This window comes from Hyla sarda, chromosome 5, assembly GCF_029499605.1.
Source record: "Hyla sarda isolate aHylSar1 chromosome 5, aHylSar1.hap1, whole genome shotgun sequence".
NCBI lineage: Eukaryota > Metazoa > Chordata > Amphibia > Anura > Hylidae > Hyla > Hyla sarda.
Window position 1 is genome coordinate 226,025,345 of NC_079193.1, and position 25,286 is coordinate 226,050,630.

Sequence of the window (25,286 nt, forward strand, 5' to 3'; positions counted from 1 at the left end):
GTTTCTTCCATCTGGATAAAGAATAAAGAAATCCTGTTGCCGACACCACGGTCAGTGCTCCGTTGCTTTCTTTTCTACTATTGACGTTACTTCAGACTTATTCACGTAGCAGCAGCAGGTGTATATTTAGTCAGCCAGCATCTGCCTGCAACTATATTGCTGAAAATTTTGCACAATACTATGCAGAACGGTGCGGAATACACAACTGTTTCTTCCACTAGACTTGATAATAATGACTTTGTTAATTCAAGATTAGGAGGCTTTCTGGAGAAGTACTTTTATATTAAGGGTGGGATGAGAAAGAAAAAGACCAGCCGTTGATCCCCTGGCAGTGACGGTCCTTGCTACCAAGTGCTTCCTGCTCTCCTGTCAAAATATAATGAATGCGTGCTTAGCCAGTCACTAGTTGTAGTGGTAACTCACTATAGCCAGTGATTGGTTGAATGGGCATTTCCTATATGTCAGGAGAAGCAAGTGCTCAGCGATGAAGATCAGCACCCTATGAAAAGAACATTAAAGCATACCTGTTATTTGCACAATCTTTTCTATAATGTAGATAATATTATTATACATTGGTTAAAAAATGTGTATATTTTTGGGTGAAATAATCCCTGCAGCTATTGCTTGAGTGTCTCTGGGAAGAGACAACATACAGTAAGTGTGAATGGATAAGCAGGGCTCTGATCACACATCAGGATCAGAGCCCTGCCCTCCCTTCCTGTACACAGAGACACACAAACAACAACTGCATAGGCAGCATTTTTTCACCCCAAAAATATACACATTTTTTTAACCAATGTGTATAACAAATATACATATAATGTTATTATCTACATTATATGAAAAGCTTTTTCAAATGACAGGTACACTTTAAGAACTGTACATTAGTCACTGCAGTAATCATTCATAATTCATAACAACCCAAAGAATAAAGTTAACATGACATTTCTACTGAACATTGTGGAATGAATGCTTGCTACTAAGCGTCTCCAAAAATGAATACTGCTCCGTGGGGATACTTTTCATAATGAAAGCTTGACCAAAGTGGACAAGCCCTTTTACTATAGTAAACACCTGTAAATAATAATAAATGTGATTGATGTTTTAGCCATTGTACAACACTTTATCGTTCACCACATTTTACCGATGTCAATGAACTTAAAAATGGATTCTGTGAATAAGAAAAGGCAACTGAAAACAATGTGAATAAATAGAAGAAGGAAATCAATGACTTGTGGAATGGCCCAATTGTCTGTATGGAGGTAGGACTAGCTGTAGGTTACCAAGAAGTCCAGTTCCATGTCTCAAGGCCGGAGCTGACTCTCCATAACAGAAACTGAACCACTAACGTTTGTTTAACAGAGTTTTGTTCCAGTCTGGAAAAAAAGCAGAAATATTTTCTAGCAAAGCAAGTCAGGAGCAACTAAACACAGGCGCTGTGTACACATCGTATTCATGCCAATATCTCAGTGGAAGCCTGCCAGATTAATGTCTGGGCTGACATTCAAACATGCTCAGCTTCCTTGAATGTTCTGCTCTCAGTAAACATTCACTTCTTAAAAAGAGACCACATGATTGAGCCCCCGCATCTCTACGCTCCTTAATCTATAGGCACGCCAATAGATTGGCAGAAGGCCAAGAGCTCCTTTCCCTTTGATGAAAGCATTAATTCCCCTGCTGGGGGTGATTAGTGGAATCCCCTCATGGCCCTGTATTGTGTAAACCAGTGTTATAGGCTTAACATGTGTACAGTAGTGTGAGAGCAAGTGGCTTAGAAAAGGTGAAGGAGTCATTCGATAGAGATGAACTTCAAAGATATGTTTAAAAATGCAGAGTTTTCTATGGGGCGTAACAGGTCGTGACTTGAACTTGAGATGATTGTGCCTCATGCCAAGCGAAGCTGAAGCCTGCCAGCCCAACCACTTAGGAAAAAAGCCATGTGCCTGTGTCTACAGCTGGTCCAAGAGACACCCATTCCAGTTGCAACATAAGGGCTGCCATGACAGTGCAGTTACAACCTTGCCCAGCCCATATAAATAGACAAGCCTATGATACAGGAGACGATAAAGCAGCTGTGATGTACGGATGGGAGTGACTGCTATATTACAGTATTAAAACAACTTTTCATAATGTGCCTGCACACTAAGCAGTTTGTGCTGTGCGTCTGGAAACTAGATGGAAACCTGTCCACAGTCTACCACAAATTGCTGTGGATTTGCAAAGCTTTTTTTCTGTCCGCATAGCAAACACAGGGGTTGCACATGGTTTTTATGTTCCCATGCATCCAACAACCACACTGCAAGACTGTGGTCATGCTGCCTTATGCTGCCTACAGTTCTTAGCCATGCAGCAAGAAACACTAAGGCTGGGATTACACTGAGAAGATAAGACCGCACAGACATTGTTGTCCCCATAGACTGCAATGTCTGGGGAGTGGATTCCGACAGAACAATAAACAAGTTCATTCTGTTGGCGGCAGAATTTCAGCGGTGGTACTTCTGCTGCTGAAATTCCGTAGTGTGCACTGTGCAGCGTAATCCTGTTGCCGGCAATGGGATTCTGCTGCACCAGAATTTACAACCAAAATTCCTGAGTGGAATTCCAGCCTAAGGGCTCATTCATCAGAAGAGTTTTTGTTTTTTAAAGTTTTATTTTTGTATGCTTGTCCATTTTTTCCATATTTTAATTTTTTCGTATTTTGAGACACATTTATCAAAATGTTGTACACTGGTTATCTAATGTGTCTCGGATTATGCATGACAGTCAGAAAATTGGAATGTATAATGTCAGATAAATGAGTAAATTTGACTGGCTAAACCGCCCACTTTGAGTCTAAATTTGAGTCTAAACCCCCCACTTCATACAGTGCCATTTGTAAAAAAAAATTGAAACTATTTATAATAAACCAGACAGCAACCGACAAACCACACAAACCATGCCTAGGGGCAAAACCCTCAAACACTTAAGAAATCTACCAGGATCAAGAAAACAAGACCAAAAAGTTGCAAACTTGATATAAAAGACTTGATACATGTGCCTCTAAACATTTATGCACTATTGGGGAGATTTATCAAAACCTGTGCAGAGGAAGAGTGGTGCAGTTGCCCATAGCAACCAATCAGATTGCTTATTTCATTTTCCACAGGCCTCTTTAGAGGCCTGTGGAAAATGAAAGAAGCAATCTGATTGGTTGCTATGGGCAACTGCACCACTCTTCCTCTGCACAGGTTTTGATAAATCTCCCCCTATAAGATTCAGCAAGGAAAAATTTTGTTGCTGGATTCCTGTGAATCCGCAATCTTCCTGCTCTATGGTAAATGGAGCAAAAATTATCCGGAATCGTCACTAAATGTGCTGCAAAGAGAACCCTTAGTGGAATTCCTTGTGGATATTCTGCACAGATTCTCGGAAGTGTGAATGTCCAGGTTGTCATCTAAAATTGAGGTCAATATCTAAATGAGAAAAATAAGCAAGATCTTGAGATTAAAGGGGTTATCCAGGAAAAAACTTTTTTTAAATATCAACTGGCTCCAGAAAGTTAAACAGATTTGTAAATTACTTCTATTAAAAAATCTTAATCCTTTCAGTACTTATGAGCTTCTGAAGTTAAGGTTGTTCTTTTCTGTCTAAGTGCTCTCTGATGACACGTGTCTCGGGAACCGCCCAGTTTAGAAGAGGTTTGCTATGGGGATTTGCTTCTAAACTGGGCGGTTCCCGAGACATGTGTCATCAGAGAGCACTTAGACAGAAAAGAACAACCTTAACTTCAGAAGCTCATAAGTACTGAAAGGATTAAGATTTTTTAATAGAAGTAATTTACAAATCTGTTTAACTTTCTGGAGCCAGTTGATATTTAAATTTTTTTTTCCCTTTAAGAAAAGTGTCAGCAATTATGATTCCTACAGAATAATCCGTCCCAAATTTGAAATCCTTTCTATGGGACCATGTAATGCTCTTTTCAGTCATGGTCTCCATTAAATTCATATTGGTTGTTTGTACTCCTCCAGAAATGAGGCCAGTATTGGGTGTGACTCTCTGCTCTGCTAATAGAGGAAGATATCAGTCTGGACAAAGAATACCTTTAGGCCAGGTACACACTATGGAATTTCCGACCGGGATTTCACATAGGAATTTCAGAAATTGTAATGTCAAAAATTCTGGTGCAGCAGAATCCCATTGCTATCAATGGGATTCCGCTGCACAGTGCAAACCTAGGAATATCAGTAGCAGATGTTCCCTTGCTGAAATTCCTCCGCCAAAAGAATAAACGTGTTCATTCTTCAGGCGGAATCCTCTCCGGACACAATGGCCCTGATTTACTATTGTAAACCCGACATGTTTTGTCGGTTTGAGCGCCAGCGTTCAAGCATTCAAATTTGCATATTCCCCTACCCAGAATGCCTGCGGAGTGCTTAGTGGCCCTTGAAAGCTCCGTCACACCAGGAGTGGTGAACTCTCCCTGAGTTAAATACTCATCCCGTTTAGTTGGTCTAAGGCCCCTCATCTCAGCCAAGCCAGATTACCCTGCTCTGTACTGACGAGGGGCAAGTACCCCGAAACCGCTGTCTGCAGATGGGTGCTCTTTCCTTCTGGAGAGAGAGTTCTGGCTTGGCATTAATCCCAATTAGCTTTTTATATTCCGTAACTGGAGCTAAGCTGATACCAGGGAACATCGCCTGAAAAGGTGATGTAATGAGCTGATTTGCATATTCCCCTATATATATATATATATATCTATCCATATATACACTTATGATCTGTTCCTGGCTTTGGCTTGAAAAGCTGCTTCAGAATACCTAAACACACTTTGGAGGATGTCAAACAAAGGCATAAATACAAACCAGAAGGTGTCACTGCTAATTTGTAAGCCAAAAGGTATTTTTTTTATTAAAGGGAACTTGTCATCACTTTCATGCTGTCTGAACCACAGAGTGACTTCTCCTGCCCAGCCAGCATATTCCTATATCCAAACAGAACAGGGAAAAATCTATTAAGAAAGGTGGGAAGAACCCCTTTAACCCCTTAAGGACCACGGGTTTTTCCGTTTTTGCACTTTCATTTTTTCCTCATCACCTTCTAAAAATCGTAACACTTTCAATTTTGCACCTACAGACTCCTTAGAGAGCTTATTTTTCGTGCCACCAATTATTCTTGTAATGACATCAATAATTTCCCCACAAAATTTACGGCGAAGCCAGAAAAAAAAATATTTGTGGGGCAAAATTGGAAAAAAAACACCACTTTGTAAATTTAGCTGGCTTCCGATTCTATGAAGTGCACTTTTTGGTAAAAATTACACCATATGTTTATTCTGTAGGTCCATACGGTTACAATGATACCCAATTTATATAAGTTTTTCTTTATTGTACTACTTTTTTATGTATACACCATTGACTGTGCGGTTTAATTAACATTCTATTTTTATAGTTTGGACATTTACGCATGCGGCGATACCACATATGTTTATTTTTATTAAGTTTTTTATATTGAATTTGGGAAAAAGGGGGTGTTTTAAACTTTTAATAAGGAAGGGGTTAATGTGTATGTTTTTTAGACTTTTATTAACCTTTTTTTTACACTTTATTAATCATACAGATCAATGAGGTTCCATAGAGCCACATTGATCTGTGTGATCTGCACTCCATTGATAGAGCCTGGTCCTGCCAGGCTTTATCAATGCGAGAGTCGGGACCTCCACAGTGGATCGACCCCCCCGCGATAGTGCTGCGGGGGGTTGATCCCACCAGGGAGCGTTTACAGGGTTCTTTAGACACCGCTGTCAGCTTTGACAGCAGCAATCTAAAGGGTTAATATCAGGCTGCGGCGATCGCAGCATGTCAGCTATTAATGCCGTATACACGTCCTTGGTCGTTAACCAGTTAAAGGGGTATTCCAGCAAGAGAAACCCTGCAGAAAATGCTTGTTCAGCAAATCACTGCCTGAGATTAAAGGAGAACTGCGGCATACATTTTTTAAGTTAGGGGGTGCCCGGGCTGAAAAAACATAAAAAAACAAGTCACCTTCCTACGTTCTCCCGTTGCGAAGAAGTCGGCATCCCATTCCTCCGGTGCTGCTGGCTTCTGACTTCTTAGGCTGGGTTTACACCACATTTGGGCAATACTGTTCCCGTAAGAGTTTTTTGATAAAAAAAAAACCGATTATTCAAAACAAGACTAAACTGTATAAAAATGTGTGTACAAATTGTAATTCGTATACGGTTGAAAACTGTATACAGTTTGAGAAATGATGACCGTATGTGTTTTTAACTTTTCATTCCATTATGTATAAAGTTTCACTTGTTTGATTGAAATTCCCCCCAAAAAACCTGTGCAAATTCAAAAACCGTATGGTGAAAACCGAATGGAACTGTATGCACATACAGTTCTGTACGTTTCCCATTGACTCCCATGTCAAAAAAAATTGGTTTCAATACAGATTTTCACCTGGACCAAAAACCGTGGTAGGCTACAGTTTTGGGTACGGGGAAAAAAGTGACAAAACCGTACAGTATGCAAAACGGACACAACCTGATGCATCTTTTGGCAAATGGTTTTTAATACGGTTCCATACGGTTTTCAAATTGAAAAGTATAGGGGAACTGTAGTGCAACATTTCTGCAACAGGGGAACTTAGGAAGATAAGTTAAAGTTTTTTATGTTTGTGCAGCCTGGGCACCCCCTGACTTAAAAAAAATTTACGCCGCAGTTCTTCTTTATGAAGGGGCTGAGAGGTGAGAACATATGAGGAGGTGTGCCAGATTGTGGCACTTGAGCAGCTCAGTGCCACCTCCTTGACACTTGGATACGAAATAAAAAGGCAATTGTATAAGTTTTGCAGCCACCATCAGCTCCAGGAAAAGTTGAGTTAGATTTTTTTAATTTTGTTTTACTTCAGTTAAAAAATTATAACTGTTTGAACGAAAATGAGTATGTTTAAAATTGTCATCTTCTGACCCCTATAACGTTTTTATTTTTCCGTATACGGGGATGTGTGAGGGCTCATTTTTTTGTGCTGTGGTCTGTAGTTTTTATCGTTACCATTTTTATATATTTTTTAGGGTATACAAAGTGACCAAAAATATGCAATTTTGGACTTTGGTAATTAGTTATGTATACGCCATTGACCGTGCGGTTTAATTACGGTAATGTTATATTTTTATAGTTCGGATATATGCTCATGCGGCAATACTACATATGTTTACATATTTTTTATATGGAATTTGGGAAAAGGGGGGTGATTTATACTTTCAATATGGAAGGGGTTAATGGGTGTTTTGTTTTTTTACTTTTATGAAACTTTTTTTTTACACTTTATTGGCCCCGTGGGAGGATTAGAGGTAAGCCCTCCAGCTACCTCCACAAGTGCATCGCCCCCCTGCAATCATGCTGAGGGGTGGGTGTCGGGGGGCATCCACCCCACTGGACCACCAGGTAGCATTTACATGACTCTTTAGACGCCACTGTCCGTTTTAATAGCCGGCAGCAGTGATCGCCGCATGTCCTGAAGGGAAGTGTTTTATCCCCACAATTATATAAACAGTTTATTAACCCTCTGCACATTTTGCACATAAACTAAAGGCTATTAAAAATCTATTAGAGGTTAGAGAATGGGCTTCTCAAAAAATATATTTTTTTTAATTGTTTCATTGTATATTTAAAATTATGACTGAGGTCTAGGCTGCTTTGATAGACTACAGGCTGCCACATATGACAACTTAAAGTCCTAAAAATAGAGTTTTGTATGTCATGTGTTTTTTCTTTCTTTCTTTTTTACTATGCCCTCAGCTCCCAAGATATAGATGTTTTACTATTAGGTTGATAATCTGTACTTTTTACTAAATTGTCACATGGGCAGGAACTTTATTGAAAAAAATGGGGTGTGAATGTTAGGCTCAGTTGTTAGGAGATCGAGGCAAAGTGAATCATGTTAGGGTGGTTCCATGAAGCCCCTTATCACACCCCCCTAATACTCACAGTGTATTTTGCAATACAATTCGCACCCATCTGACTATTTAGAGAAGAGTACAGATAGGCCCTTTATTTAATTTTCAAATAGGGGTAGCTGCATAGATGCTATGTAAGTCAGCAGCCATGGATCATCCAGAGGAAAAATATTTTAACTTTATTTAATCAGTAAAAAACATTATGGTGTGATGGTCCCCAGAGTTCTGGTGTATATAGAGAGTTCTTGGTATATAACAATGACCTAGCTCTCCCTACAGAAAGTTTGCTCACAGAAAATGATGCTCAGATAAGGCGATTTTTACATGGTTGTGCAATGACCAGAAGAATAGTACCTTCTGCGCTATTACAAAAGTGACCTCATATCTCATAGGATTTTATAGTGATCTACGGTTGGTTCGGCAATCCATGGGGGATGGGAATATAAAGTGCGGCCATGTTCCAGCTGTCTGAAGCCGGCCTTATATTGCATTGTGCAGTGGCCAATAAAGGCATCAACTGAGAAGTGAATGTTCTCCGGAGAACAGGAATTAAATCAATTAATGTATTTCTTATAGGCCTTCAAACAGCGTTAAGATGACAATGATATTCAGTCATTTTGTGCCAGGATGAAAGCAGCAGCCCAGAACAGGTGGACTGTGCCAGGCAAGACAGCCAACAACCTACATGTAGTACTCTCAGTTCTCCATGTTAAACAACTTCACTCGAAAGTTAACTTGCAGTATTATAAAACACCAGATAAACGTGTGTCCTTCAACAGTACGCTCCATTTATAATAGAGAAGTTTATATGGCTGCATCGTCTGTGAATGCAGCCACTTTTATTTCACAGTAACAGTATTAGACAAGAGTGTTAAACCAACGTACATATACTGTATTACCAGGCTTTTGTTATAGAAAAATATTACCGTGAATATGGTACTACATATTAAAAAAAAAAAAGAATGACTTTATATGTCTGCAATTTACTGTAATCCACTCAATAGGCTGTTAGAATAGTCCTAATAGATTACCTGTTAAAATTGCCATATTTAACACTTTAAACAAAATGTACAGTATGCTGAAGGTGAATTGAAAGAAAATGCGTCTTCATGCAACATTTCTCTATTTTTTTAAACATTTCGTATGACATTTTATTACTGCATGTGCCTGTAAAATTCCCAAGCATCTGTTAGGCCATTCCTCACATACCCTTAGAGATGATGGGGCAAGACGAAGTGAGTCTATACCGGAAAGCTGCATTAAAAACAGGGCATAAAGGGTTAAATGACACTGAAGGGCAGCTGTCAATCACAATGTCTTGCAGAGGCGGCAACACATACGGTACATGCTGCAAAGATTGGCATATGAGATATGTACATGAGCGTGATAATGCTTAAATGGGGTTGTCCAGTGTGCCTCCAGCTGTTGCAGATCTAAAACTCCCAGCATTCCCAGACAACCTTCGGACTTCTGATCTTGGGGACTGATACTAGCAGGACTCCTAGGCTAGGTTCAGACTACGGAATTTCCGCCCGCAATTCCTCTTTGAAATAGCAGGCGGAAATTACACTTGCTAAAATATATAGTGCAGTGAATGGGTTTCCGTTCACAAATTCACACTTCGGAATTTGTGAACGGAAAGTCGGCTTGGAAATTTCCACCTGAAGAAAGGGGTTGCTCTTTCTTCAGGCGGAAATCCGTGCGGAACACATTGCAGTCTATTGGAGACTGCAGTGTCCGCGCGGTCCTAGCATCGACTGACTCAGTCAGCGCTGGCTGCACTCGGAATCTCCGGGCGGAAATTTTCTGCCCAGAGATTCCGTAGTCTGAATCTAAAATTAGTTTCTTTAAGGAGAAATCTCATATGGGTGGTAGGTAGGGGAGTTTATAATGAGTTTGTATGTTAAATATTTAGCGATTACTCTATTAAAACAATTGTTACATCATAGATCACATCATTGTATGTTTTTTTCACTACAAATGTAGAAACCGTATATACTCGAGTATAAGCCGAGTTTTTCAGCACGATTTTACCTGCTGAAAACGCCCCCCCTCGGCTTATACTCAAGTGAACTCTCCGCCTGTCACCCCTTCTCAGTGGTCTTCAACCTGCGGACCTCCAGATGTTGCAAAACTACAACTCCCAGCATGCCCGGACAGCCATCGGCTGTCCGGGCATGCTGGGTGTTGTAGTTTTGGAACCTCTGGAGGTCCGCAGGATGAAGACCACTGCGGCCTTTGTCATCATCCAGACCCTCCCCCCTTTTGTTTTGTACTCACCTCCCCTCGGTGAGAGGTTAGGATGAGCTGGTCTATGCTGCAGGGACCATCTGGTGGGGATGGTTAGTCATTGCGGGCTGTCCATTTTCACCGTGGGGCCCTCTTCTCCTCTCTGGGCCGGGCCCCGGACTAGGGACGTTGCCTTGACGATGACGCACAGGGATGTTGCGCATGAACGTCCCTGTGCGTTGTCGTCAAGGCAACGTCACTAGTCCGGGGCAGGCCCGAAGCGCTGGATGATGATGAAGGCCGCAGTGGTCTTCAACCTGCGGACCTCCAGAGGTTTCAAAACTACAATTCCCAGCATGCTCGGACAGCCGATGGCTGTCCGGGCATGCTGGGAGTTGTAGTTGTACAATATTGATCTCAGGTGCATTTACAGTATGTACAATATATACATAAATAAAAAATAGATGTCAAAGAGATATATAAATAAATAGATATATGCATAGATAATAAATGCATGTGACTTTTAAGTTCTTGCAATACAAAAAAAAAAAGCAATCCAGTTTCTGATACAGTAACTGTCTTTCAGCGTACAATCACCTAGCTTGTAAAGCAGAAGGAATCCATACTAAAATGTGTATAATTTGTAGAGGCATAACCGGGAAAAAAAATACTGTTTAGAGATAAAAATAAGCAGTGGAAAAGTTTGCGCCAGTCAACAGGATCTACCAGCCCAGTATAGTGTATTCAGTATTTCAACACAAAAGCATGAATGGGAGACATACTGTACGCAATAAAGCAGTTTACGCCTTTTCATCAGTTTCATCATGTTCTGCTGAGAGAACAGTAATGACTTTGGACATGGGCCAGTCATTGACATTACCGTCACAGGTGGAGCAAGGTTTATTTATACTCCTGAAAATATATGTGCTTTGAAAAGCACCATTATATGAGTGGAGAGGTGCCCTCACACAGCTTATATGTTATGAGATTTGTTGGGATGATCCCATTGTGGAGCCACATTGCACTTGGAGCTGCACACAGGAGGGTTTGCAGTCCTAAGATCAGATGTTATTTGCCATAGAGTCTCAGTGTAAATGTGTATTTCCTGTGTGACAATCAGGGGTATAGCTATAGGGGGTGCAGAGGTAGCAGTTGCACCCAGTCCTGGTGCCTAAGGGGCCCCAGAGCACTTTTGCCCTGTAAGAGATCAGTATTATAATTGGCCATGGGACTTTGTTGCAGATATCCCATCAGGGCCCGGAAGCTAAAAGTTACACCTCTGTTGGTAACACTTCAGAAATCATTGGGAATGGCAGAACATCAACTGAATCTAGTCAATTGGGTTGTGTCTGGTACTTCAGGTACCCCCAGAAGCATCTATTACAGAGCACATATCTGCCCTGTCTAATATTTGCATGGATAAAAGAGAAAGGCATTCCCCACCTCCCGAGTTTTCCAAATTCCCTTCTGGGGCATTACACAAAGACAACCCTCTGACTATCCTCCAATGGTGTTCATGTACCTGCACAACAGAACATGACGAGTTGACATCTCCAGTACAAAGTCTTCTGTTACTTCATGACTGCCACTAGAGATGAGTGAATCGAACCTGACGAAACCAAATTCATTCCCAATTTCATGAAAAATTTGATTTGCAACGAATGCGAATATCACTGCGATTCTATTGCGCAAATCACTTCATTAAACTCCATTTAGTGCGGTCCATGCTCCAGGGCATCTAATGGAAGACATGGGGCAATGAATCCTGGCTGGAACAAGGGTAGACGGGATGAACCTGAATCACATGCAGGATGCAGTCTATCAGCAGCCAGTCACCCCTGTGATGTCACAGCCCTATATAATCGGCAGCCATATTGCAGCCTCTCACCTCATCCTTACACTGCAGAGAGATAGGGACATACAGCCCTGTGTGTTACACAGAAAAGCTTTTTCCAGCAGCAATTTACCTCCTAGTCAAGTCAGCATTCTGTTGGACAGAGAGCAGTTTGTTTGTCACAGAAAAGCATTCTTACTGCAGCGATCCACCCCCCAGTCACTGTCTACAGCATTCTATTATAGAGAGGATCAGAGAGCTGTGTGTTGCATAGAAGAACAGCAGCGATTCAATACCCCAGATGGGGCACTAAACATTTTCCATGAAATTCGACGAAAATTTGCCGCAGCTCAAACTTGCAGAAGGAAACTCACTGTAAACCTGCCCGTGTGAATGTACCCTGTACATTCATATGGGGGGGGGGGGGCAAACCTACAGCTTTTTCAAACCTACAACTCCCAGCATGTACTGACAGACCGTGCGTGCTGGGAGTTGTACTTTTGCAACAAGTATGTGTACAACACCAGCCGGTGAGTACTTTTGGCTGTCCTTTCATAGTATCTAGGTCCTTGAGACTTTATAAGGAACAAAATGGCACAACACTTAGATGTACTTATGTGGTATGCGCTTATGAGGGCAGAAAATGCACTACAGTACGCTTAAAAGGATTTTGTGTACAACACCAGCCGGTGAGTACTTTTGGCTGTCCTTTCATAGTATCTAGGCCCTTGAGACTTTATAAGGAACAAAATGGCACAACACTTAGATGTACTTATGTGGTATGCGCTTATGAGGGCAGAAAATGCACTACAGTACGCTTAAAAGGATTTTGTGTACAACACCAGCCGGTGAGTACTTTTGGCTGTCCTTTCACAGTATCTAGGCTCTTAAGACTTCATCAGGAACAAAATGGCACAACACTTAGATGTACTTTTGTGGTATGCACTTATGAGGGCAGAAAAATGCACTACAGTATGCTAGTATGCTTAAAAAAGTTTTTGTGCACAACACCAGTAGGAGACACCAGTGCTGCAGCACACAGTCACTGTGTACTACAGCCAAAATTGCACTTCTCAATCTCACTCCCTTCCCTATCAGTGCTTCTAGGCAGGATTTGTTGCCCCATACTTTTTATTTTCACAAGCGTTAAAAGGAAAAAAAAGACCCCCAAAATGTGTAAGGCAATTTCTCCTGAGTACGGAAATACCTCATATGTGGGCATAAAATGCTCTGTGGGCGCACAACAAGGCTCAGGAGTGAGAGTGCACTATGTACATTTGAGGCCTAAATTGGTGATTTGCACAGAGGTGGCTGATTTTGCAGCGGTTCTGACATAAACGCTAAAAAATAAATACTCATATGTGACCCCATTTTGGAAACAACACACCTCACGGAACGTAAGAAAGGGTATAGTGAGCCTTAACACCCCACAGGTGTGTGAAGAATTTTCATTAAAGTTGGATGGGAAAATGAAAAAAAAAAATAGTTTTCACTAAAATGCTGGTGTTACCCTAAATTTTTCATTTTCACAAGGTAAAACAGTAAAAAAAAGCCCCCAAAATTTGTAACCCCATTTCTTTTGAGTAAGAACATACCCCGTATGTGGATGTAAAGTGCTTTGCTGGCTCACTATAATGCTCAGAAGAGAAGGAGCGCCATTGGGCTTTTGGAGAGAAAATTTGTCCGGAATTGAAGGCCACATGTGTTTACAAAGCCCCCATAGTTCCATTTTTGGAACAGTGGTCCGTGAAAATGAAAAATTTTATTTTTCATTTGCACAGCCCTTACTCAAAAGAAATTGGGTTACACATTTTGGGGGGCTTTTTCTCCTGTTACCCCTTGTAAAAATTCAAAAACTGGGTCTACAAGAACATGCGAGTGTAAAAAAAGAAGATTTTGAATTTTTTCCTTCACTTTGCTGCTATTCCTGTGAAGTTAGCACACTTACTGAATGTAATTTTGAATACTTTGAGGGGTGCAGTTTTTAAAATGGGGTCATTTATGGGGTATTTCTAATATGAAGGCCCTTCAAATCCACTTCAAAACTGAACTGGTCCCTGAAAAATTCAGATTTAGAAAATTTTGTGAAAAATTGGAAAATTGCTGATGAACTTTGAAGCTCTCTGATGTCTTCCAAAAGTAAAAACATGTCAACTTTATGATGCAAACATAAAGTAGACATATTGTATATATGAATCAATATATAATTTATTTGGAATGTCTATTTTCCTTACAAGCAGAGCGTTTCAAAGTTAGAAAAATGCTAAATTTTCGATTTTTTCATCAAATTTAGGAATTTTTCACCAAGAAGTGATGCAAGTATCGACAAAAATTTACCACATTCCCTATGCGTGTTAGGACAAATCAAATAGGCCGAATCAAATTTTTCTGAAATTTGCTCATCTCTAACTGTCACCTCCATAAATGCACATATAATTTATGACAAAACCCTAGGAAACATGAGATCTCCAAGCTTTTGCCTTTATGTATGCTGAAAAGCTATAAGGCTAACATATCCAGAGTAAGTTAACTACAGCATTCATCTAAAAGAAAGTCATTTTAGGAGGTGACGGAGCAAAATAGTTATTAAAAGGACAAACCATTTAAAATATGGAGTAGCCTGACAAGCTACAGCCCGGCATCTTCAAAATGCCAATCCAGCTGACATTACTTATGCTCTCTTGGACCTTCCTTTGGAGCCCCAGTGGGTTGACTCCTTGATCTAGATTTTGTTTTCTAACAGATTTTCTGTTCACAATGTTACATCCTGGATGAGCCTTCTCATGTAACACCTTCCCTGATATGAGAGAAATCTGTCTTAGCTGCTGTGTTTTGCAGTTGTTCAGCCAGACAGTCATTAAGCATTCCCCTGTTACAGGCTAATTATAAGCAAATGAAACTCCAGATTCCATGCTTGGGTTAGTGCCAAGCAGCACATTCTTCCTTCAAGATATCCAAGACTATTCAAATACTTCTTGAAGAAATGGATTATAGGACGGAACTCAGGATTAACTGAACAACAAGACTGGGAAAATGAAAAAATGTATAAATGTATTCATCAAACTGTTGGTTTATGGCTCCAAGGTCCTCTGGCTGGCTGTCTCTCTGTCTGCAGGATTCCAAAAGATCCAGGAAAAAATATGTATTTTTTTTTCCACTGGATCTTTGGACTGATGCAACTTTTTCTATTCTATGGGGCTGTGGATCAAGGGTTGACTTTCTGCTGCCTAGACCCCCACCTATTAGTTTTTAGAGAGCTGCTACCCTGCATTTCTATTCTCTTTCTCTACTCTCTCCCTGGGGTGTCCACCCCAATGCTTCTCAATATGTGAGGCCCATCAGGAAGACTGTTTCCTGTGTGATGACGCACTTCCTCTAGCCGACGCTGGCGTCGGCTAGAGGAAGTGCGTCATCACGCATGAAATGGTCATCCCGATTCGTCTCACGCTGTCTGCCTGACGCCCTGACCTGTGTTGTATGTTTGCAATGAAGAATAAAGTACCCCACTGTATGATGAGTGCCGTCTTGTCTCCTCGTTCTTCCACTTATATGAACTGTTATTCTTCTGACTGAGCACCATCTTGAGTGGAACATTTGCAGTGCCGATGCGGCACTGGGAGGAGCGTGGTATCCAAACCACTTATTACTAGCTGCAGCAGTGCTGGTGAGCTGTATTCTATATCTTGCACCAATTGTTAGGTTGGTGGGGAGGAGCAGAAGACACGAACCATAGTTCCATAACATATATGGTCTCTCATCTGAATGGCTGTCAGGCGATACAACAGTTCCACTGCAGCAACCAATGTAGGTGAAATCACAGGCCATGGCTTCCCCAACAATTTCAACTGTTTGCCAGGGGTCCTAAAAGTGAGGTCAGGATCATCTGATTGCCCTGGTGGGCACATTTTGAAAGAGGTTGTCTCTCTTACAATGTATGTGGACCCTGGCACACAATAATAATATATAATATTAATATATAAGCAGTGTTCTGCCCACCAGGCCTGAGGGGAAGTAGAAGGATAGGTTGTTCTCTGGTCTCTGCTATTTTACTCACTGACAATATTGGATTGTATGCTTGGCCTCCTGTTTTCATTTTATAACCCACACTAAAATGATGGATGGAGGCAAGCCAATGGTTGCTGTAGGTGATCTCTCCACTTTATTTCCTACTGCTTCTTTATTTATCTTCCTTATTGGTGTTGCGTTGTAAGTCTTAATATTGTTTCACAAGTATAAAAAAAAACTAAATTGTAGCTAGTATTTAGTATTCAATGTGGCATAATGTTTTCTTTATTATATAAAGGCCCATGGGTGGGACCAGATTGCTTTGATGTATGAATTTTTTGTGAATATTTTGAAATTTATTTTGCTATGTGTGATGATTTACAGTAATTTCTGTATATGCTACTGTACTGAGTGTGTAAGTAAACCGATCACATGAGAACTAGCTAAGCAGTCATTTTGCATTCCTGTGTAGTTGCTGCACAGATGTTTTTCTCTTTCCATTCATGGTTTATGAGAATACTCTCCTAGGACAGTTACAAGAGTTGTGAGGGGAAGATCTGAGAGGGGAAGATCTGGTAGGAGACGATCTGAGAGGTGAACATCTGGGAGGGGAAGAACTGAGAGGGGAAAATCTGAGAGGGGAAGAACTGAGAGGGAAAGATCTGAGAGGGGAAGATCTGAGAGGGGAAGATCTGGTAGGGGAAGATCTGCGAGGGGAAGATCTGTGAGAGTAAGATCTGGTAGGGGAAGATCTGAGAGAGGAAGATCTGGTAGGGGAAGATCTAAGAGGGGAAGATCTGGTAGGGGAAGAGCTGTGAGGGGAAGATCTGAGAGGGGAAGATCTGAGAGGGGAAGATCTGGTAGGGGAAGATCTGAGAGGGGAAGATCTGGTAGGGGAAGAGCTGTGAGGGGAAGATCTGAGAGGGGAAGATCTGGTAGGGGAAGAGCTGTGAGGGTAAGATCTGAGAGGGGAAGATCTGGTAGGGGAAGATCTGAGAGAGGAAGATCTGGTAGGGGAAGATCTGAGAGGGGAAGATATGGTAGGGGAAGAGCTGTGAGAGTAAGATCTGAGAGGGGAAGATCTAAGAAGGGAAGATCTGGTAGGGGGAGATCTGAGAGGGGAGGATCTGGAAGGGGAAGATCTGAGAGGGGAAGATCTGAGAGGGGAAGATCTGGTAGGGGAAGATCTGAGAGGGGAAGATCTGAGAGGGGAAGATCTGAGAGGGGAAGATCTGAGAGGGGAAGATCTGGTAGGGGAAGATCTGAGAGGGGAAGATCTGGTACGGGAAGATCTGAGAGGGGAAGATCTGAGAGGGGAGGATCTGGTAGGGGAAGATCTGAGAGGGGAAGATCTGGTAGGGGAAGATTTGAGAGGGGAAGATCTGAGAGGGGAAGATCTGAGAGGGGAAGATTTTGTAGGGGGAGAGCTGTGAGGGGAAGATTTGTTTCACAGATAAGACAAAGAGTGTGCCGAGTACATTGTTTGCACAGAGATGGCCTGTAATGGAAATTTGGTCACTGCATGGCATTATACTGAGGGCTAATGGTTAAAAGGCCAAAAATTTGTAATCACATGATAAATACCAGCTTCCTCCATATGACATGTACAGTATATGCATTGAACACAATTTACATTATTTATCAGAACAAGCTGAGAGAAAAGTGATCAGCAAGATCACTTTATCTGTTTTGCTACATAAAGTGTAATGCTGGTGATTGGCTGCTGCCAGCGCCACTCAAAGCCACCACTGGCTCCTGTGCCATGCCAAGATTTCCTCTGGCAGTCCCCAATGACCTAGATTCCTCTTCTGCTGCAGTTTTGGGTGCCTGAGCTATATAGTGGTTTATCCCTAGTGTAAGTATTCACTTTTACATGATCTGAAATCCTGTGTTTGACGTATGCCTGACCTCTTGACTCATCTCTGCCTGATCATCCTGTACTGTATTAAATCTCCTGTGCTTGACCTGGATCTTTGACCATGAACCTGTGCGACAGGGAGAGGGGTGTAGCTTGACATGGAGGGTCGCCCTCCTCAAATGTGTATTTAGGTCTGATGTGTGCCAGCAAATGTCACAGAAATCTAAGCCAGCTCAGAGTTGCAGTGAGCGCAGGGGCGACCACAGATCAATTGGATTTATAGGTGTGCCCAATGACGATGGGTGAAGCTTTATAAGTGCGGAATATGACAATCTCCCCCATTATGGTAGAATTCTGTCCCATTCAGAATAATACATTTCTTTAATGTACTTTTAGGACTCCTTTATGCAAATGTTTTCCCCAAAGACATAAGACATCTGTAAAAAGACACTTTTACAAATTTTAAACTGGGAATTCCCACAATTATTTTTGTAGGCGTTTTTAATTGTGTAATATTTTGTGGTCCTATAGCGGAGCCTAAGGGGAAAAAATGAAAGAAAACAAATCAGCTGATCCAAAAAAACAAAACAAAAATATGTTAACCAGGAGACTTATAGGAGACTTTTCATAAAGGGGTACTCCAGTAGAAAACTTTTTTTTATAAATCAACTGGTGCCAGAAAGTTAAACAGATTTGTAAATTACTTCTAATCTTAATCCTTCCAGTACTTATCAGGTGCTGTATGTTACAGAGGAAGTTCTTTTCTTTTTGAATTTCTTTTCAGTCTGACCACAGTGCTCTCTGCTGACACCTCTGTCCATTTCAGGAACTGTCCAGAGCAGGAGAAAATCCCCATAGCAAACCTATCCTGCTCTGGACAGTTCCTGACATAGACAGACGTGTCAGCAGAGAGTACTGTGGTCAGAAAGAAAAGAAATTCAAAAAGAAAAGAACTTCCTGTGGAGCATACAGTAGCTGATAAGTACTGGAAGGATTAAGATTTTTAAATAGAAGTAATTCACAAATCTGTTTAACTTTCCGGTACCAGTTGATTTAAAAAACAAAAAATGTTTTCCACTGGAGTACCCCTTTAAGTCTATGTTCCCATTGATTTCAATGAGATTGAACAGTGCACACTGCGGAATGTCCTTGGCAGATGTTTCTGCTGCGAATATCACAATTCCGGTGTCCGCAGAAACATTAAACCAGTTCAATATTTCTACGCATTCCACTCTCTGGAAACGGCGCATTTCAAACCACTCCTAGTGCTGTAGAATCAAGTAAATGTGCAGAATTTCTGCATGTATTTTCCGGCACAGTTTTAGCCATGTGAACATGTCCTAATGCAGCCGCAGCGTATTCCATTCACACAACTGATTTGACTTCTATGGGATTCTGCTGCTGAATTCCACCCAAAGAATAAACATTCTTTTGGTGGATGTCCATTCCGCCGGTGGAATTCCATTGTGGAAATTCAGCAGTGTGTACAGAGCAGCAGAATCCCATTGAAAACATTGGGACTCTGATGCAAGCTAAATTTTATCTGCTGAATGTCCACAGCGTGGAAAAGGCCTTATACTAGTGTTTCCCGACCAGGATGCCTCCAGCTGCTGCAAAACTACAACTTCAGCTACAACTGGGAGTTGTAGTCTTGCAACAGCTAGAGGCATCCTGGTTGGGAAACACTGCCTTATGCAATGCGTTGCCTTCAAAATAAAGAAAGTTGCCCCAAAACTTTTAGCAACGTAGAGCAGCGACATTAGTCAATGGCTGTTGCACAAGTCCAATCTAAGGTAAAGTAAGTATTAGGCTTGGTTCAGACTACGGAATCTCTGGGCAGAAAATTTCCACCCGGAGATTCTGCGTTCCGCCTGCGCCGACTGAATAAGTCGGCGCTAGGACCGCGTGGACACTGCAGTCTCCCATAGACTGCAATGTGTTCCGCGAGGAATCCCGCCTGAAGAAAGAGCACCGCCTTTCTTCAGGAGGAAATTTCTAAGCGGATTTACTAAGCGGATTTTCCGCTTCACAAATTCCGAAGTGTGAATTTGTGAACGGAAAACCATTCCCTACACTAGACATTTTAGCAAGCGGAATTTCTGATGGAAATTTTACGACTGAATTTCTGTCGGAAATTCCGTAGTATGAACCTAGCCTTATTGTTGGTACACACAAATCATGGAACAAGAAAGACATAGGAATAATAGTAAAACCCAGTAAGCCACAAACTGTGCTGATCTCGGGCCTACACAGGCCTGTGATCCTTATTGTGCTGTATTGTAGACTGATACAGTTCACGGATTCTCCAGTAGAGGGAGATCATTCCAAACCATGCTCAGCATCAGACTTTCCTGTTCAGAGTTTTTGTTCCTTATACTGTATGCATGTGGTCTCAAACTATGGCCCTCCAGATGTTGCAAAACTTCAACTCCCAGCATGCCCGGACAGCCAACGGCTGTCCGGGCATGCTGGGAGTTGAAGTTTTGCAACATCTGGAGGGCCACAGTTTGAGACCACTGCTGTATTGGATAAGATAGATTATACATTTGCCCATAAAGTGAATCTGAATTATGATGTAAATACTATTAGAAATTTTTTTCCCCATATTTTCAATCTGTACTATTAACCCTTTCAGGACTGGGCCATTTTTATTTATTCATTTAAAAAAAATGTTTTTGTTCCTCCTCGCCTTCTAATAGACTTAACTCTTTTATTTTTCCATCTAAAGACCAGTATAAGGGCATGTTTTTTTGCGTCACCCATTGTACTTTGTTATTCAGTCACTCATTTTACCTCCAAATGTACAGTGAAACAAATAGAAAAAAAAAATTGTAGGGCAAAATTGAAAAAAAAAACAAAAAAAAAAAACACAATTTTGCAACTTTTGGGAGGCTTCTGTTTCTACCCAGTGCACCTTTCGGTAAGAGACTTCTCGCCGTCCTTTCAGCTGATCAGGATACTGTGGTTTCGCCATGGCAGTCCCGATCAGCACACTGAGCTAGCCGGGAATGGGATTTACCCCTTTTAGACACCGCAATCAACTTTGATTGCGGTGTCTAAAGGGTTAATGTCGGACATCAGCCCGATCGGCAATATCCGGCATTACCCGTGGGTCCCGATTGCTGATAGCAACCGGGACCCGCCTTGTCTGATGCGCACTCAGCTGCTAAGCATGCGTCATACAGCGGAAGCCCGCAGTGGACGTAAATATACGTTCATTTGCGGGAAGGGGCTAATAAGGTTTATTTGATGAAAGTCTTATCTCTTCTATACAGCAGTAGTCTTCAAATTGTAAACCTCCAGCTATTGCAAAACTATAACTCCCAGCATGCCTGGACAACTAAAGGTACGTTGGGAGTTGCAACGGGATTTGCAATGGTTGAACGTAAACAGTTTGGAGACCTCTCCTATACAGTATATCCTACACATCAATGTCTGCTCCATTATGAATAGCTGAGGCAGAAGAAATGAATGAATGTCCACAGCAGCAAAAAAATGAGTGTGCTGTCCCTGTGGGAGGCAGTGACCTGTTTTCTTCTAAGATCAGGGGGTTAGAAAGACAAAGATATCCACACATATCAGGTTTTCCAAACTCAGCCTTGATGTTATTCTGGTCAACTTGACCGCGGATCATGAATGGCTAACCTTGTTAACATCTTTGTTACTATTTGTCTATAACTCAGAACACATTAACAACATTATTCCAAAGGTAGTATCCATAAAATGATAGCACCTTACCAATATACATTATCAGGCATCTACTTTATTGTCTGAATACATAGAGTAGTAATGAACATTTTATTCTTTCCGAAACCAGTCGAGTGTTTTGGTCTGGCCAGGCTTCTAAAAATGTCACCACACATGCTTTTTAGGGTAAAAAAAAATAAATAAATAAAAACACACGTTCGGGTGGCGTTGCAGTTGCATTGAAGTTTAGAACTGCATCACGTCAGTTTCCAAAAGTGAGTAAAGGCAAATTTCATTGCAGTATTGGAAAATGCAACACAACCCGAACGTGCGATGGGAAGCTCATTCTCCTGATCGGCTGGGGAATAGCATTAAAGGGGTACTCCCGTGGAAAACTTTTTTTTTTTTAAATCAGCTGGTGCCAGAAAGTTAAACAGATTTGTAAATCAATCAAGGTAGAAACACTATGCGGCACTGCTATACAGGGAGTGAACAATAGTACGCACATAAAGTGCAAGTGTGGATATAGTCCTAGGGGTGGGGCTCAATCTTGCAGAAAGAAGAATTCTTACAACATGGCAATGTAGAAGAAATGATGGCACTCACCCGATAAATGGACTTGCAAGGAAGATTTGTAAATCACTTCTATTAAAAAATCTTAATCCTTCCAGTACTTTTTAGGGGCTTTATACTAAACAGAAATCCAAAAAAGAAATGCATTTCCTCTGATGTCATGACCACAGTGCTCTCTGCTGACCTCTGCTGTCCATTTTAGGAACTGTCCAGAGCAGCATATGTTTGCTATGGGGATTTTCTCCTACTCTGGACAGTTCCTAAAATGGACAGCAGAGGTCGGCAGAGAGCACTGTGGTCATGAGATCAGAGGAAATGCATTTCTTTTTTGGATTTCTCTTTAGTATAAAGCCCCTAAAAAGTACTGGAAGGATTAAGATTTTTTAATAGACGGGATTTACAAATCTGTTTAACTTTCTGGCACCAGTTGATTTAAAAACAAAAAAAAGTTTTCCACGGGAGTATCCCTTTAAGACCCAGATGGATCTAAACTTTTGACAACTCTCTGTGACATGTCAAAAGTTTTTTTATTTTTACTTTTTAAAGGAGACCCAGCAGTCCATTCAGATGGGTGTAGACACCTTTTTATGGACTGAGAATTAAAAATTAAGGATAAAAGGATAACACGTCAATATGTATATGGGGCTGGCAACAAAATGGCTTCTTTTGCATACGCCATACTGTAGCTTACTCCACCCCTAGACATCTTATCCTCTATCCAAAGGATAGGGGATAAGATGTCTGATTTTGGGGGTCTCGACGAAGGGAACCCCCACGATCTCTGCTGCGGCACCGCAGTCATCTGGTGCACGGAGTGGTCTTCGCTCAGTGCTTGATGACTAGCGATGCAGCACTGACGTCATGGCCATGCCCCCTCGTGACATTACATCCTGCCTCTCAATGCAAGTTTATGGGAGGGGGCATGGCGGCTGCCTCTGGTGCCGCAGCTGGCGTTTTAAATGAACACCAGGTGCTGCAGGGAGATCACGGGGGGTCACAGCGGCATGACCCCTGCGATCAGACATCTTATCCCCTATCCTTTGGATACGAGATAAGATGTCTAGGGGCAGAGTACCCCTTTAAATATGGAAATTCATTAAGCTAATGGTAAATGGTAAAATTGGACAAGGATTAGGATATTGAATGTGTCTTGTAAGGCTATGTTCCCATTGCTGTTGAGCTCCTTCCCTTTTAGGGTCAGTTCTGCGATGAACAATGGATCTAACTGGACTCTTTACGCAATGGACACCATTGGGTCCCAGTGGATACCATTGACTTGAATGGAGTCCATTGGGTGTCTCCGCTCAACTACCGTCCTTTTAACAGGTTGTTTGACGGAGCACCCTTAAGTGGAGCTCAACGGCAATGTGAAAGTAGCCTTAAATGCCATGTGAATTAGAGTTAGATAGAATTTTAGAAAGATGCATACATCTATGCACATCCCTACAACTAACAACCCACACATGAAAAGCAAAAATATTACATTTGTCATTAATTCATTGAGTTCAGAATAAAATGCATGTGTGAACACTTCCTACAGATGTTCAGATTTAGTCGACTCTATGGCTTTTGTACAGCATCTTACAGCAGCGTGCCAATATGCTTCAGCCCTCACACTCTCTACACACTTTGTATAAGCTGTGTAAGCGACCAGCAATGCATATACATCAACAGTCACTAACTCAATTATTTCTGTATCTGTCAAAGTTAAAAACATAAGCTGGCGCATTATAATCAACATATCGTAGCAAATATACTATTAAGGTACCTATTAGGAAAACCATTCTATAATATGGACCAGATTATGTGTCTTTGGTTTTGGCTATTATGTACATCTATTTTGTATGTATATATATATATATATATATATATATATATATATATATATATCCCCAAAGCCTACAAAAAAACAGTAAATATCAAAATGTGACTCAGATTACTTACAGCATTCACTGTGGCAGGTCTGCAGACGTTTCAGCTAGGCTATCCTTCCCAGTAACGGTAATGGTTAAGTCTCTCCTAGCAGTTTCCAGCACCCTCTTTATTCACATAAATAAATACCTGAACAAAGGAAACAAAGAATGAGATAACTACATGTAATTGCTGAACATATTGGCAGTAGCTTACACCTGATAGTTAGACTAAATGCATTTTATTGAGGTTTATGAATATGAGACCTTATGTGCTGTTCACAGCTATGTGAAATCCAACAGTGCAAGCTTTGCAAGATTAACAATACTGCACAAAATGGGCCATTTAAAGAGTACCCGTCATTTGCTTGATAAGTTTCACAATCCTCCCAGTTCTCTCCCTCCATCGTGATAAACCACCCCTGCCTTTATTTTTATAATTTTTTTAGTTTTCTACCTTGATAGTGTTCTGTATTTTCTGCTCACTCTATGTGAGCTCCACAGACTGGGAAGGGGGTTTCCCAGCACACATAACATCATTTGAAGCCTTGCTGGGGAGAACTTCCTCCCTCACTCTGCTACATACAGCCCACATAAGGAGAGATAAGGATAAAAAGGACTATCTCCAATAGGCGCTATCCCCAAAAGGTAAATCAAGGATGAAGGAGTTCCTGTTTCTTCAATAAAGGCTTGCTTATTGTATAAAACAAACAAAAGAAAACAAATAAAATGGATTACATCAGAGCAAGATGCGTTTCGTGTTCTTGTACTACCCTTCCTCAATTTCATCTGCAACTGAGGAAGGGTGGTACAACACCCGAAACACGTCTTGCTCTGATATAATCCATTTTATTAGTCCCCTTTATCCTTATCTCTCCTTTACCGTTTACATTCCATTACCGGTTCCACGCAGTTGGCACTGGTCAGACTCCAGATGGCTTGCAAGTCTCCTAGAGTACCCCAATTACAGGGGTGATATGCATAACCTCAAGGTTTAACCCAGGTGAGAGTCCCATCCCACACCCTCACCACCCTTCTGGACCCACAGAATTACACGAGGCGCTGTCCTCACATTTTTTTGGTCTCTTTCTCCTTACATACAGCCCAGAACAGTTCAGTGTGAGATGGGCTGTGATTACCTGAAGCTGCAGACACACACACACCCTCATTACTGAAGGGAGTAACGCTTCATTACTGAAGGGAGTAACTCTACAGTGTGGCAGCTCTGCCTAGCAGGAGAAAATCTGC

General features: G+C 41.4%; 1 protein-coding gene across 9 annotated transcripts in view; it reads right to left on the reverse strand.

The window, feature by feature from the left end:
- Nucleotides 1–25,286, reverse strand: part of ATXN1 (ataxin 1) — a 299,798-nt gene that overhangs the window by 51,954 nt on the left and 222,558 nt on the right. For 8 of the 9 annotated variants that reach the window (XM_056521224.1, XM_056521218.1, XM_056521226.1 and 5 more), the window contains one exon: nt 24,073–24,189. The exons of the other annotated variant lie outside the window; for it this stretch is intronic. The gene's annotated coding sequence lies outside the window, so the exon portion shown is untranslated. The remainder of the gene's footprint in view (nt 1–24,072; nt 24,190–25,286) is intronic. 9 annotated transcript variants of the gene reach the window in all.